General features: G+C 46.3%; 1 protein-coding gene across 1 annotated transcript in view; it reads left to right on the plus strand.

The window, feature by feature from the left end:
- The window catches only part of REN (renin), a 49,785-nt gene that overhangs the window by 680 nt on the left and 31,793 nt on the right, over positions 1 to 17,312 (plus strand). The window lies entirely within an intron of this gene.

Below are 17,312 nucleotides of genomic sequence, written 5' to 3' on the forward strand. Positions count from 1 at the left end.
AAAAATTGATGCAATTTTACTCCAGTAATAAAGGGATGGTGTAGAAAATGGTGTAAACTCTTCAGACAGAAGTGTTAGACTTAGGCCTCTTTCACACTTGCGTTGTTGGGATCCGGCATGCACTTCCGTTGCCGGAGGTGACCGCCGTATCCGGAAAAACGCAAGTGTACTGAAAGCATTTGAAGACAGAACCGTCTTCCAAATGCTTTCAGTGTTACTATGGCACCCAGGACGCTATTAAAGTCCTGGTTGCCATAGTAGGAGCGGGGAGCGGGGGAGCGGTATACTTACAGTCCGTGCGGCTCCCGGGGCGCTCCAGAATGACGTCAGAGCACCCCATGCGCATGGATGACGTGATCCATGTGATCACGTGATCCATGCGCTTGGGGCGCCCTGACGTCACTCTGGAGCGCCCGGGGAGCCGCACGGACGGTAAGTACACTGCTCCCCCGCTCCCCACTACACTTACCATGGCTGCCAGGACTTTAGCGTCCCGGCAGCCATGGTAACCATTCAGAAAAAGCTAAATGTCGGCTCCGGCAATGCGCCGAAACGACGTTTAGCTTAAGGCCGGATCCGGATCAATGCCTTCCAATGGGCATTAATTCCGGATCCGGCCTTGCGGCAAGTGTTCCGGATTTTTGGCCGGAGCAAAAAGCGCAGCATGCTGTGGTATTTTCTCCGGCCAAAAAACGTTCCGTTCCGGAACTGAAGACATCCTGATGCATCCTGAACGGATTTCTCTCCATTCAGAATGCATTAGGATAATCCTGATCAGGATTCTTCCGGCATAGAGCCCCGACGACGGAACTCTATGCCGGAAGACAATAACGCAGGTGTGAAAGAGCCCTAAGCTGCAATATACATGATAAATTTATTAAATATGTCAGCACCCGGCATACCTGGGCAAGTGCCGGGGCCCACAGCTCCTGCAGGGGCCCACCGCACAGCTGCCAGAGGCCAGTAGCAATGAGCGCTTCCATCAATACAGATGGAAGCACTCATTGCTGGAGTGCTGGGAGCTGGGTCCTGTCACTCACCGCTCAGCTCCCCGCGCTCCTCCCCTCCTTCAGGCTTCTCCCTGCTCAACCATTAAAGAGGACCTTTAATCTGTTTAGCCCTAGTCTAATTAAGGTCTTACCTTATAGAGCGTCCCCCACTGATTCATAGCACTTATTTTTTTTCAAAGACCCCTGTTGCCCCCATTAATTTCGGCACCTTATATTCTAATGAGCCGACTTGGTTATACTAGGCGGAGACTGTAGCGGTTCACTTCTCCCTAGCGCATCCAATCAGAGTGCACCACTCATAGCCAGGGAGGAGCTCATTCTCCCTGGCTATGAGCCGTGCGCTCTGATTGGATGCGCTCACAGCCAGGGAGAAGAGAACCAGTCCAGTCTCAGCCTAGTATAACCAAGTCAGCTAATTAGAATATAAGGTGCCGAAATCAACGGAAAAGTGCGATGACATCAGTGGGGGGCCGCCCTATATGGTAAGACCCTAATTAGACTAGGGTTAAACAGATGAAAGGTCCTCTAAGCCTGCAGACACAGATTGCTCTGCCGGCCTGTGTGGGCGGAGGCTGCAGCCCGGTAATCTGCATAAGCCCCGCCCACACAGTGCTGCAGAGTGATCTGTGCCTGCAGGGAAGAGAGGACTGTGAGCTTGCTTCAGGAATGGGACAAGGTGAGTAGTTACTGTGTTTTTTTTGTTTTTTTTTAATACAGAGGGGTCACAGAGAACTTTATTACTATGGAGGGGGCACAGAGGACTTTATTACTATGGAGGGGGCACAGAGGTATTTATTACTATGGAGAGGGCACAGAGGGCATTTCTATTATGTAGGGGGCTCAGAGGGGATTACTACTCTGGAGGGGCCACAGAGGGCATTACTACAATGAAGGGGGCACAGTGGGCATTATTACTGTGAAGGGGGCACAGTGGGCATTATTACTATGAAGAGGGCACAATGGGGATTATTACTGCGAAGGTGGCACAATGGGGATTATTACTATGAAGGGGGCACAATGGGGATTATTACTGTGAAGGGGGCACAGATAGGGCATTACAACTGTGACAGGGGCACAGAGAGGGCATAAGTACTGTGAGAGGGCACAATGTGGGCATAACTACTGTGAGGGGGCACACATCTGTACAAAACTACTGTGAAGGTTGTACAGTGAGGGCAATACTACTGTAAGGGGGTACAATTTTTTAAAAAACATTGGGGGGGGGGGGGATGCCAGAGAAAGGACCCAGCCTGGCCCGCCCCTCTACATAACTTTGGCGGATCCACAGACAGTGCAGGGCCTTATTAAGACCGGTGTCTAAAATGTGCCCCTATATTTCCTACAAAATAATATACTCGTAACAATCTGCTCAGCTCCTCCTACTCTGCAGCCCAGACACCATGTTCCTTGTGACAGATGTCCTTTAAATATTACATTAAGGGATTGTGGTATTAAAAGGTCTCAGTCATGCTGTGAGTGCATTCCTATCTACAGTTCAAGCAATATGTTATAGAGCAGGGGGAGCCGAGCAGATTGATATATAGTTTTATGGGAAATGTAAATTAATAAATTACAAGCAAAGGCCGTAGACGGCCCTGGCTAATAGGAAGAAAGACGGGAGCCGGCATACAGCTGATCGGCGGGGGTGTCGGGTGTCGGACCCCCGCCGATCTGATATTGATGACCTATCCTGAGGATAGGTCATCAATGGTAAAAGCCCGGACAACCCCTTTAAACATGAACTTGAACTGCCCCTAAGCAGGAAGCAGGACCAGCCCACTCCTACCAAGAGGGAGTAACGAACTATACCTTGTCATGTTGGTGTAGATTCATAACATAGCAAAATGTAACATAGCAATTGCAGATACCCTCAGGTGTGGGGTATTGCACTTGGGGTATGAGGATTTTACTTGAGTAAAGAGAGAAGTTTATTCTTTAACTTCTGTCCTGGTTTTCTGACTCTTATATCATATGGTGGCATTGCACTCACCGTGGCCTGCCTTGCACCCACACAGACACTTAACAGCACAGGCACCCCAAATACCATCAGGCAAGAGCCCCAGAACCAGGGTGTTTCCCCTGAGGACAGAAAGGGTTTGCCCTCCTTTCACTGCATGGCCCTAGGGAGCAATGGTGTGAGGAAAGGCATTATGATTGACAGCCAGAGCCAATAGCATCCTCCGCTCCAGCTCCTACCAGGCTGTGGAAATAGTACATAATAAAAGGCCATCTAAGGCTACTTTAACACTAGCATTTAAGTTTTCCGGTATTGAGTTCCGTCATAGGGGCTCAATACCGGAAAAAAATTCATTCATTGTCAATGGGGACAAAACTGAACAGAATGCTCCAAAATGCATTCCGTTCCATTTAGTTGCTTTCCCAGACCAGAGAGCAAACTGCAACATGTTGTATTTTGCTTTCCGTCCTGGCATGTGGAGCAAGATGGATCCGGCATGACCCCCAATGCAAGTCAATCGAGATGGATCCGTTTTCTCTGCCAGAATAGAAAACGGATCCGTCCCCCATTGACTTTTAATGGATTTCATGACGGATCTGTCTTGGCAATGTTAAAGATAATACAACCGGATCCGTTCATAACGGATGCAGATGGTTGTATTACCAGTAACTGAAGCGTTTTTGCTGAACCCTGCCGGATCCAGTAAAAACACTAGTGTGAAAGTAGCCTAAAACCTTGAACTTTTGTATTATTCTTGGGACTGATCTCAATAAAGATAAGTATCTGAATGTTCTGATGATGTCTGGACAGAGCACACTGTTTCTACTCTCCAAACAGAACAATAACATTGACTCAGTGGAAAAAAAGCAGAGATGTCACCACTGTCCTAACATTTTTTCAAAAATTTACATAGAAAAATACACAAGCTAGGATATTCGATTCCTCACGTAATGAGGCAAAAATGGTGAATGAGTAAATTTCTTTACTGAGAATTTTCAAATAAATAACATAGCAATTACATAAGGCAGCACAGAACGCTAGACACAAATCACACACATATAACACATTATATTTAAAAGGGTATTATGGTTTAAGCAAAAAAATTATAATTACAAGTTATACATTATATTTTTGGATAAATTCCTTACAGTCTTTAATATTTCTACTTAAAGTCATTTAATAGGAACCTTCAATATTTACTTAAAGTGAATATAAATGTGTCCTGACTATGTGAACATGACATGACCATAACAGGTTTTTATCCACTGTGGGGTTTCGCTCTGGTAGATAGGGTAAGCGGAAGCAGTCCAGAGGGAAAAGACAAGTTCTTAACGCAAAATGTCAGTGTTTTATTCACACAAAACAATGCATTACTTTGCAGTCTTGGTGTTTACTTCACACACAATGGAAAGTACATCTTGGTGTTACTTCACACAAATTGGAAAGTTCATATAAGACAAGTCACCTTGATGTCAGTTCTGCCTCCAGCAGTCCACAGCAGGCTTTAGGGGGCCTGTTTCCTTGGCCCATGGGTCTCAGCCCTCCAACCTGGCACTAAGCCTCTGATCCCAACACAGAGATCCTGCTGCTTAGCCCAGCTGCCTATTTAAGGACAGCCAGGTGCTGCCAAAAACCCAGACCGGCAATTAAAATCCAGTCCGGTATTTGACCCCAACAGGCTGCAAATCAGCCCAGCAGAACACGCTGGTAGGAAAATAACTGTTTTTCCAAACCATTCCACTCACTGTTTCACATACCACCCCCCCCTTTGTTTAACCCTGAGGGGTGAACACTTGCCAGACAATGTACTCGGGACAGGGCATCCGCGTTTCCCTGCAACTGGCCTGCCCTGTGTTCCACTATAAATTTAAAGTTCTGTAGGGAAAGGAACCATCTGGTGACCCGGGCATTTCTGTCTTTGGCCTGGCTCATCCACTTGAGAGGGGAGTGGTCGGTTACCAGATGGAATTTTCTCCCCAACAAATGATAACGGAGAGACTCAAGTGCCCACTTAACAGCCAGGCACTCTCTCTCCACTATACTGTACCTGGTCTCGGCTGGGGTGAGCTTACGGCTGAGGAAGACAACGGGATGCTCCTCCCCGTTGATTTCCTAAGACAGTACAGCACCGAGGCCTACTTCTGAGACATCGGTCTGTACTATAAATTCCTTTTTTACTAGGGTCACCAGGCGTCACCAAAACCAGGGACCCGCACAGGGCCGACTTTAAAATGGAGAAAGCTCCTTCCGCCTGATGATCCCAGCGAACCATCACCGCCCTGCGTCCCTTCAAGAGCCCTGTCAATGGCGCGGCCACCGTAGCAAAGTGGGGGACAAACCTCATGTAATAGCCCACCATTCCTAAGAACGGCTTTATTTGCCTAGTAGTGACAGGTCAGGGCCAATTTCCGTATCGCCTCTATTTTGTTCACTTGGGGTTTGATGACTCTGTGCCCAATGACATACCCTAGGTATTTAGTCTCCTCTAACCCTATCGCACATTTTTTTTGGGTTAGCGGTTAGTCCAGCCTTCCGAAGGGAGTCCACTACGGCCTGCACTTTGGGTAGGTGACATTCCCAGTCGGTACTGTGGATAACAATATCGTCCAGGTAAGCCGAAGCGTACCGACGATGTGGACGAAGCACAATGTCCATAAGTCATTGGCAGGGCAGGGGCGCCATGCAGACCAAAGGGTAACACCTTATATTGGTACAGCCCCTCTGATGTGATGAAGGCAGTTTTCTCTTTCACAGCCTCTGTCAAGGGTGTCTGCCAGTACCCTTTGGTGAGGTCCAAAATAGAAAAATACTGAGCTTGTCCTAACCTCTCGATAAGCTCATCCACCCGGGGCATGGGATACGCATCGAATTTGGAAATTTTGTTTAGTTTATGAAAATCGGTACAGAACTGTAACGTCCCGTCCGGTTTGGGTATTAAAACTATAGGACTGGCCCACTCATTTTTAGACTCCTCTATAACATCTAGTTGCAGCATTAGCTGCACTTCCTCCGAGATGGCTTGTCGCCGAGCCTTGGGCACCCGGTATGGTTTTAATCAGACTTTTGCCTGAGGCCATGTCATGCTGGATTATGGAAGTGCGTCCAGGGAGGTCCGAGAACTCATCCGTGTTCCGACTAACGAACTCCCTGGTGTCCTGAGTCTGTTTAGAGGAGAGGCTGTCAGCAATTTTTACTGTGGCAGCCTCCTCTCTTGCATCAGACAGGGGGGCCGGTACCTCTTCTCCTAGAAAACCCGGCCGCGGGCTGTCTTCTGTACAGGTTTCCCTATCTTTCCATGGTTTGAGTAAATTCACATGGTAAACCTGCTCCGGCTTTCCCGCCCTGGCTGGTGTACCTTGTAGTTTACACCTCCAATTTTCTCGAGTACCTGGTAGGGCCCCTGCCACCTAGCCAGGAACTTACTGTCCACGGTCGGCACCAGAACCAAAACTCGATCACCCGGGTTAAAGATCCGGACCCAAGCCTGCTGATTATAAACCCGACTCTGGGCTCGCTGAGCTGCCTCCATCTCCTCCCTAACAAGAGGCAACATTGTCTCTATCCGATCTTGCATCTGGGTAACGTACTCAATGACACTTTTATATGGGGTGTGTTGTTGCTCCCACGCCTCTTTGGCTATGTCCAACAGACCACGAGGATGTCTGCTATATAGCAGTTCGAAGGGCGAGAACCCAGTAGAGGCTGGTGCTCTTCTTGCACTGCGAACATAAGGTAGGGCAAAAGGAGGTCCCAGTCCTTCCCATCCCTGGACACCACTCTTTTTAACATGTTTTTTAATGTTTGGTTAAACCTTTCTACCAGGCCGTCAGTTTGCGGATGATAAACGGACGTCTGTAGCTGTTTGATGTGCAGCAACTTACAGAGTTCCCTCATGACCTTGGACATAAAAGGGGTCCTCTGGTCAGTCAGAACCTCTTTAGGTAGCCCCACTTGGGAAAACATCTCCATTAACTCTTTATCTATAAGTTTGGCCGATGTATATCGCAGTGGCACCGCCTCCGGATACGGAGTGGCGTAATCTAGGACGACCAAGATGTGTTGGTGTCCTCTAGCGCAGTGGTCCCCAACCTTTTTTGCACCAAGGATCAGTTTCATGCAAGACAATTTTCCCAGGGACCGGGTGGGGGAGAAGGGGGTGGGGGTTCTGGGGTGGGGCTTAGGGGGTAGGTGGGGCTTAGGGGGTGCTAGTCAGCGCTGACTGATTCACGCGCATAACAAAAAACAAGGTGCATATTAAAATATATAACACTATATAACGACTATATAAACTGACTAGGGTCTCTGCTGCACCTGGTCTCTGCTGCACCTGGTCTCTGCTGCACTGGTCTCTGCTGCACTGGTCTCTGCTGCACTGTACCGTATTTTTCGCCCTATAAGACGCAGGTTTTAGAGTAGAACAATAAGAAAAAAAAAATTTCATTACACCTCAGGTCAGACCAGCAATCAGACCCCCAATGTTAATCAGACCTCAGATCAGACCCCCAATGCCTCAGATCAACCCCCCAACCTTTAGCCATCTATCAGCCCCTTATGTCAGCCATCAGCCCCTTATGTCAGCCATCAGTCCCTTATGTCAGCCATCAGCCCCTTATGTGAGCCATCAGCCCCCAGCCCCCCATGTCAGCCATCAGCCCCTTATGTGAGCCATCAGCCCCCAGCCCCCCATGTCAGCCATCAGCCCCTTATGTCAGCCATATGTGAGCCATAAGCCCTTATGTCAGCCCCCAGGGCAAATTAAAAAAAAAACCACTTACCTCTCGTCCGCTCTTGTAGATAGGGTAGGCGGACGCAGTACAAAGGCAAAACACGAGTTCTTAACACAAAACTTCAGTGTTTTATTCACACACAATGGAAAGTACATCTTGGTGTTACTTCACACAAATTGGAAAGTTCATATAAGACAAGTCACCTTGATGTCAGTTCTGCCTCCAGCAGTCCACAGCAGGCTTTAGGGGGCCTGTTTCCTCGGCCCATGGGTCTCAGCCCTCCAACCTGGCACCAAGCCTCAGATCCCAACACAGAGATACTGCTAATTAAGGACAGCCAGGTGCTGCCAAAAACCCGGACCGGCAATTAAAATCTAGTCCGGTATTTGACCCCAACTGGCTGCAAATCAACCCAGCAGCACACGCTTTGAGGAAAATACCGGTTTTCCCAAACCATTCCCCTCACACCACTGATCTGCCAAAATGTTAATACTTCACATTCAAGTAACTGTGGAAGTTTTGGAAGTGTGGGACTATAAAGTACCATAAGTTACTGTAAACTAAAGGGGTTGTCCGAGTTACAGATTTTAATGACCTATCCTGAGGATAGGTCATCAATATCAGATCGGTGGTGTTCTGACTCTCAGCACCCTTATTGATCATCTTTTTTAAGGGTGTCACAGCGCTTGTGTGTGTCCTCTTCAATGTTTACCTGCATTTTGTCAAGACTGTAGTGGGGGTGCAGGTCATCAATATCTGTAGCCCGGATAACCCCTTTAAGAAAATTTGAAAATGTTTACATATTATAATTTTCTTGTCTGTCAAAGGGGTTGCCTCACCTCAGTAAGTTACATTTATCATGTAGAGGAAGTTAATACAAGCCACTTACTAATGTATTGTTATTATCCATATTGCTTCCTTTGCTGGCTGGATTAATTTTTCCATCGCATTATACACTGCTCATTTCCATGGTTACGACCACCCTGTAATCCAGCAACGAAGGCCGTGTCTGCACACTATAGGAAAAAGCGCTGGCCTCCCTGGTGTCCAGGATCATGTGAGCTCACATAGGCTAGTGCTTTTTCCTATAGTGTGCAAGTACGACCACCACTCATGGATTGCAGGGTGGTCGTAACCATGGAAGTGAGCAGTGTATAATGTTATGGAAAAATGAATCCAGCCAGCAAAGGAAGCAATATGGATACTAACAATACATTAGTAAGTGCCTTGTATTAACTTCCTCTAAATAATAAAAATGCTATTTGCTGAAGTGAGACAACCCTTAATTTAATTTATCTCTCCAGGTACATTAAAATGGTTTTCCAGGATTGTTATACTGATGACCTATCCTTTGGATAAGCCATCAGTATCTGATCAGTGCCAATCAGCTATTTTGAGAAGGCACTGGCACTACTTCTCGTAGCTTGCCAAGAACAGCACCGTACATAGTATAGCGGCTGTGCTTGGTATCGCGCTCATCTGGGGTTGATCTGCTCCTAGGCCACGTGAATGATGAATGTGACGTCACTAGCTTAAGAAAAGCAGAGAGAAGCCTACTGCCTTCTCAAATAGCAAGGGGTGAGCGAATCGACTTCGGATGATACATCCGAAGTCGATTCACATAAAACTTTGTTCTAATACTGTATGGAGCAGGAGCTCTGTACAGTATTAGAATGTATTGGCTCTGATGAGCCAAAGTTATTGCTTTGTTTAGTCTTGCGAGACTTCGCGCAATAACTTCATTAATTAATTTGTACTGCAAAAAAACATTTCCTGAACTCGGGTTCAGTTCCAAGGTACCACTTGGAACCAAACCCAAGTTCGGGAAATGTTTTTTTTACAGTAGAAATTAATTTGTGAAGGTATTGCGAGACTTCACGAAGCAATAACTTTGGCTCATCGGAGCCAATACATTCCAATACTGCACGGAGCTCCTGCTCCATACAGTATTAGAACGAAGTTTTATGCGAATCGGCTTCGGATGTTTCATCCGAAGTCGATTCGCTCATTCCTACTGATGACCTATCCTGAGGATAAGTCATCATTATTAAAACCCCTTTAAAAAAAAATGAAAATATATTAGAAAAGTTGCTATGCTGTCAAATCCCCATAAGAAAAAAGTGTTCCTTGAATGAGACGACTAGTTAGTGTACATCTGGCTTGGGTTATTCAAACAGTTGTTTGAAGTCACATACTGCAAAGCAAGAAGTGTGCATTTGTAAATCTAGATTCTGGATCTAAATGAGCACCTTGCATCAGTAAGGGTGTGGACACACAGCACAGCCATGGTATGGTTCTGACATGGGCTCCTTGCGGACAAGTACCATTGTACATTCAGTCTGTCACATGTGCGACCGGCCGCTCCGGTCATTACAGGGATGCTGAATGGGGTATGGGACCCCCGTTCTCATGATCGGTGGGGCTCTCAGCGGACCCCCAACAATCTAATCGTTATGCCCAACTGGAATACCCCTTTAAGTATGCTGCGGTCTTTGTCTGGCCACCTCTCTGCATATTTGCCATGCTGCAGTCGCATTTCCCGCCCGTCCCCATTATAGTGAATTACTATGGATCCGGCAGGCTGTTCCCCTGCTGGACAAGCCTAACGCTAGTGTGAAAGAAGCCTAAGTTAGTGGGTGTAACGTGAAAAAATGTGGAAAAGTTCAAGGGATATAAATTCTTTTGAGATATAATGTGAGAAATAGGGGACATTGGGGAGCAGACAGTGTGAGAAAGAGAGCGGCTTGGGGAGGAGTCTGTGTTAGAAAGAGGGGTCATAACCAGGGGCGGATTGGCCATAGATCTTACATGGAAATTTCCCAGTGGGCCGATGCCCAGGGGCCCACCTAGGGCCTCCTCATGGCCGGCCAGTGGAAGTTTTTGGGGATGTATTTTGTGCTGCTGGCAGTATTTTGTGATGGACTGTGGTATTTGGTTCTGTTGGGATACTAAAATGTGCCACAGTAAGGTATTTCTGGCCCTGCCTTCCATCAATTTGGACCCTACTACAAAACGGGGCCACATTTAGTGTTTTTTCCAGGGCCACTTTAAGTTCCCAGTCCGCCCCTGGTCATAGGGGAACTGTCACTGACAGAAGTAGGGGTCATTGGTGATAACTTCTGTCCTATAACTCACACTGTAGAGTGTCAGTGTATTCTATAATGTGGCTTCAGTCTGTCTCCGCTGTCTCCACTTTCTGATAGCTTTCTCACTATCGGCTCTTACAAGATGGAGGAGAACAGTGTTAAGCAGTACTACATAGAAATGATGTGAAGATTCTGCACACAGCACACATAAATATGTAGTGCGAATCCGAGGAGTTGTATAACTCTTCAGTTAATTATTGTAGGGATTCACGTACTAAATCGCCAAACTCCTGCTTTCTTAGATATCTTCAGCAGCACTTTATACACGCAAGGATATACAGAGGAACAAGGAGATGGGTAGGCAGAGGTGGTGTCTGATTGCTGTCAGGAAGTATTTGATAGGAGATAATGCAATTCTGTGGATCACAGGAAGTCAGCCACACAGGAGAGACAGCATCTTGTCTACACAGCAAGTTCAGGAATGGAGGTCAGACTGGATATCATATGAGCAGGCACCAATAATAAAAATGTATGGATGCAACTGAACAAGAATTAAAAAAAAGATACTAGTAGAATATTAGCGCTGTAGAGCCAGATTACTGTGGACTTTTTTAAACTGCTTTTAAATATTTATATATGTTTTATTTCCATCTACAGCCAACTTTATACACATCAGCGATATATTTGTTCAGTTTTCTTTTAGACTTTAAGCCAGTGTCGGACAGAGGTTCACTGGGTCAACAAACTAGACCCTACAGGCAAGTAATTAGCTCCAAAGGCAGCAAATGTTTCTTATTCTCCTGGGCCTTTGGGGCTCACTATATTGTCAAAGCCTGAGCCCAACAGAGGATTCTCTGGCACTCTGGTGGGCCAGTCCTACTCTACCTATATTAACAAGAGAATATACTTATGAGTAAATCATTTTGTTTAATATCAGGAATGTATGGAGGACCTGAAACAAGTTTATGAGATAGGCTCCAAGGGTTGAACTAGGTGCCTGTTTAGAAAATAAAATGGAGGCGTACATATAGAGGCGAGTAGCAATCACCCCTAGATCCTACTGCCCAAGGGGTCATAAGAACACTTCAGTATTTTAAATGACACAATAGACAAGACCCTGCTTCAGATTTAGCACTGAGCCAAGACATTTCAGGTTTCACCTCTTAATGGCCTCCAATCTACCAGAAAAGTCAAGAACCAGATTTGTATGTTATAGAAACCTTTCCTAGTGACAATTAGTGCTTCTCCAGTATCCCACAGTACTTTGCTCTAAGGTTTTTGCCTTTTTTATTCCAAGGAGTACATATTTTAACCAGAAACTTGTACACAGAGTTGTACAGTGTGAAGTGCCTCCTAATGAAAGGCTTTCTAAATGTAACTTTGCTTCCTTTGATTCTGAGGTTTTACAAGTGCCCGTGGTATAAAAAGAAAAAAAAAAGAAATAATGGCGCACAATTATTCACAGGTTCTTTGCAGCGATACATTTTGTTAAAGACTAGTGTTGATCGAGCACCAAAGTGCTCGGGTGCTCGAGTAGAACACTTTGGTATGCTCGGGTGCTCTACAGAGCACCCGAGCGCAATGAAAGTCAATGGGAGAACCCGAGCAGGGTGTCTGGTTCATAGGAAAAGGTCAGAAATTGATGGAAACACCACTGAAATGGTTCTGGAACAGCATGGAGAGGATGTCTGGATGCATCCTGGACTCCCAGGTCGCTTCTGGGAACGATGTTGTCCGAAAAGTACGCCACTTTTACAGACTGACAATAATACGCACAAAACCGAAGATAAAATCGATTTTAGAGGAAAAATTGTTCGGAAACATTCTTTCCTGTATATTTAATTGTATATAAAGTGCAAGTGCTGCCAAAAATTACAAGGAAGAGGCACTCCGATACAACCTGTATATCACATAAAGGAGGGCCTCATTGTTCAGGTAGTGGGACTCCTACACTCATAAAGCCTATGCACTAAGTGAAAGGGCTGCCAAAAATTACAAGGAACCGGAACTCCAATACACCATTTATTACACATAAAGGAGGGCATCATAGACACCCTTGAAAAATTATGATTAATGGCCTGCTGGTGACCCTCAAAAACATTAGGCCTTGGAGAGTTTTGCTCTGCCTCTGTTGGAACTGCTGTGTGTTCCCCTCTTCTCCCCTCCTCGGTTGCCGAAGGATATACGTACTCTGCCGGCAGCAATGTCAGCTGGAAATTTTGGAGGCAATTTTTCCACAAGGACCTTCTGGTATTCCACCATTTTTCTAGTCCTCTCCACCACAGGAATGAGAGATGAGAAGTTCTCTTTGTAGCGGGGGTCGAGAAGGGTGAACAACCAGTACTCCTTGTTGGCCAAAACGCGTATAACGCGAGGGTCATGGGAAAGGCAGCATAACATAAAGTCAGCCATGTGTGCCAGAGTCCCAACAGACAAGACTTCGCTGTCCTCGTCAGGAGGATGACTCTTAATCTGCTCTTCCTCCTCTTTGGCCCATCCACGCTGAACAGATGGAATAAACCTGCTATGGGTACTACCCTCTGTAGCGGAGGCAACCATCTCCAGCTCCTCCTTCTCCTCATCTAATTCGCGCTGAGAAGACGAACTGAGGGTGGTCTGGCTATCATCCTGTCTACTGTTTTCCCCCATTTCCATCTCTTCCACATGCAAAGCGTCCGCCCTCATTGTGAGCAGCGAGCGTTTCAGTAGACACAGAAGTGGGATGGTTACGCTGATAATATCGGCATCACCGCTCACCATCTGTGTTGATTCCTCAAAGTTGCGTAAAACCTTACAGAGGTCAGACATCCATGCCCACTTGTCGCTTGTGAAGAGCGGAAGATGACTGGTAAGGCGACGACCATGTTGCAGCTGGTAATCCACTACTGCCCTCTGCTGCTCACAAAACCTTGCCAACATGTGGAACGTGGAGTTCCAGCGCTTGCTCACATCGCACAACAGTCGGTGAGCTGGCAATTGCAAGCGCTGCTGCAGCGTTGCCAGACCGGCGGCAGCTGTAGATGACTTTCGGAAATGGGCACATACGCAGCACACCTTCACCAGTAGCTCAGGCAAATTGGGGTAGGTTTTGAAAAACCGGTGAACAACTAAGTTGAACACGTGGGCTAGGCATGGTATGTGTGTGAGCTTGCCAAGCTCCAAAGCCACCACCAAGTTACGGCCATTATCAGACACAACCATGCCTGGTTGTAGGTTGAGTGGCGAGAGCCACAGCTCAGTCTGGTCCCTTATACCCTGCCACAACTCTGCGGCGGTGTGCTGTTTGTCACATAAGCAAATTAGTTTCAGCACGGCCTGTTGCCGCTTCCCCACTGCAGTGCTACACTGCTTCCAGCTCCCGACTGATGGCTGACTGGTGCTGCAAGATGATAATTCAGAGGTGGAAGTAGAGGAGGAGAAGGGGGGGGGGGGTTGCAGCCACTAATGTAGGTGGTGGCCGAAATCCTGATGGAAGTAGGGCCCGCAATCCTTGGTGTCGATAACACCTGTGCCATCCCAGGGTACGACTCACTCCCGGCCTCCACACCGTTCACCCAGTGTGCTGTCAGGGAGATGTAGCGTCCCTGGCCAAAAGCACTTGTCCATGTGTCAGTCGTTAAGTGGACCTTCCCAATAACTGCGTTGGTCAGGGCACGGGTGATGTTACGGGACACATGCTGGTGTAAGACAGGGACGGCACACCAGGGAAAATGGTGGCGGCTGTGGACTGAGTAACGAGGGACCGCTGCTGCCATCAGGCTGCGGAAAGCCTCAGCGTCCACAAGAGTAAATGGCAACATTTCCAGGGCCAGGAATTTGGAAAGGTGCACATTTAGTGCTATGGCCTGTGGGTGGGAGGCTGGGTATTTGCGCTTTCGTTCAAAGGCCTGGGGTATGGACATCTGTACAATGCGCTGGGACACAGAAGTGGATGTGCTAGATGATGGTGCTTGAGAAGGTCCAGGTGGGAGGCATCCGGGCCTGCGTCTTGGACAGGGGATTGGCCAGCATGTAACACAGGGGAAGAGGATGCAGTGGTGTGACCCTCAGACACTGATTGTGATTCTTGTGCTCTGGCAGCAGGCACTGTTTCACCGCGCCCAGGGCCACGGCCTGAGTGCACCATCAGCAGCACGGCCACTTCCCTATCCCTTACTGCTAGCCTTGAGCATATTAAATGGTATATATGCTTGCAAGTATGTCACACGTACAGTAGAGCAGGTTTTGTAAGTGTATGCACAAATAAATTAAACTGAATGTCACAGATATTTAGGATGCTCAAACGTTATACAGGAGATGTAGCACAGGTATTTTCGCTGTCACCAGCAGTGAAAAAATTTAACTGAATATCACTGATATTTATTATGCGCAAACGTTATAGAGGAGATGTAGCGCAGGTAATGTTGCCGTCACCAGCGGCAAAAAAATTAAACTGAATGTCATTGATATTTATGATGCGCAAACGTTATACAGGAGATGTAGCGCAAGTAATGTCACTGTCACCAGCAGCAAAAAAATTAAACTGAATGTCACTGATATTTATGATGCGCAAACGTTATACAGGAGATGTAGCGCAGGTAATGTCGCCGTCACCAGAGGCGAATTTTTTTTACTGAATGTCACTGATATGTATGATGCGCAAACGTTATACAGGAGATGTAGCGCAGGTAATGTCGCTGCTGTCACCAGCGGCTAACGTTATACAAAAGATGTAGCGCAGGTAATGTCGCTGCTGTCACCAGCAGACAAACAATTGCACGCAATTTAGCGCACATTGCGCTAATATATTTCGCAGCCAGATAAAACAATAGTCTTTAAAAGGATTGTTGGGTCTCTAACACCTTTCAACATTCAAAACTCTCTAAAAAACACAATTCCTCTCCCTACACTATCTTTCCTTCTGCTGCAGCTCGCCCTAAGTCTGAGCTGAACCACGTGTTATCGGGTGCTATATAGCACCCAATGACACGTTCCGGATAGCCAATCACTGTAATGCCAGTAACCAACATGGCTATGGCATTGCAGTGAGTGGCACCACTTTCCCGCACGTTCATTTGCTGCGTAGCATCACGCTCGAGCACACGCAGTATTCGGCAGAACACCGCGATGTGCTGAGCATTGCGATGCTCGAGTGAAAAAGGTGTTCGGCAGAGCATGCTCGCCCAACACTATTAAAGACCAATGCCTACTTTACAGAAAGGCGGAGGTTGTTTTTCTCTTAAAATATCCCAAAACACTAAAGAGGTATAATTTAACCTGTTGGGGACACATGACGTACCGGTACGGCATGATGTCCCGGTACTTAAGGACACATGACGTACCGGTACGTCAAGTGTAGTTCCGATCACCGCCGCCCTCAAATCATTTAGCAGGCACCCTGGGACAATGCGCGGGGGGGCTTTTAGGGGAGTTGCGGCGGACGGTCAGAGGTGCCATCGGGTCCCCGTGCGGCTGTAAGGGGGACTCGATGGCATGGAAGGCAGCGCGATGCCTTCCTTAGGCATCGGCGCTGCCTTCCGGTGACGAGCCTGTGAGATCCAGCCCCCTGGATCTCACAGGCAGGAACCTGTATGAGTAATACACACTGTATTACTCATACAGCCAATGCATTCCAATGCAGAAGTATTGGAATGCATTGTAAAGGAGATTAGACCCCCAAAAGTTGCAGTCTCAAAGTGGGACAGAAAATAAAGTGAAAAATAAAGTTTTCCCTCCAAAAAATTAAAAGTTTCAAGTAAAAATAAACAAAAACTTCATTTTCCCCAAATAAAGTGAAAAAAAATTGACATATTAGGTTTCGCCGTGTCCGTATCGACCAGCTCTATAAACATATCACATGACCTAATCCCTCAGATGAACACCGTAAAAAATAAAAACTGTGCTAAATAAACAATTTTTTTGTCACCTTACATCACAAAAAGTACCACAGCAAGCGATCAAAAAGGCGTATGCCCACCAAAATAGTACCAATCTAACCGTCACCTCATCCTGAAAAAAATTAGCCTCTACCTGAGACAATCGCCCAAAAAATACAAAAACTATGGCTCAGAATATGGAGACACTAAAACATCATTTTTTTTGTTTTAAAAAAGCTGTTATTGTGTAAAACTTAAGTAAATTAAAAAAAGTATACATATTAGGTATCGCTGCGTCCATAATAACCAACTCTATAAAAATATCACATGACCTAACCCCTCAGGTGAACACCATAAAAAAATAAAAAAGGTGTAAAAAAAGCCATTTTTTGTCACCTTACATCACAAAAAGTGTAATAGCCAGCCATCAAAAAGTCATATGCACCCCAAAATAGTACCAATCAAACCGTCATCTCATCCCGCAAAAATCATACCCTACCCAAGATAATCGCCCAAAAACTGAAAAAACTATGGCTCTCAGACTATGGAAACACTAAAACATGATTTTTTTTGTTTCAAAAATGAAATCATTGTGTAAAACTTACATAAATAAAAAAAAAGTATACATATTAGGTATCACTCCATCCATAATAACTTGCTCTATAAAAATATTACAT

Source organism: Bufo bufo, chromosome 3 (genome assembly GCF_905171765.1).
Source record: "Bufo bufo chromosome 3, aBufBuf1.1, whole genome shotgun sequence".
Classification (NCBI taxonomy): Eukaryota; Metazoa; Chordata; class Amphibia; order Anura; family Bufonidae; genus Bufo; species Bufo bufo.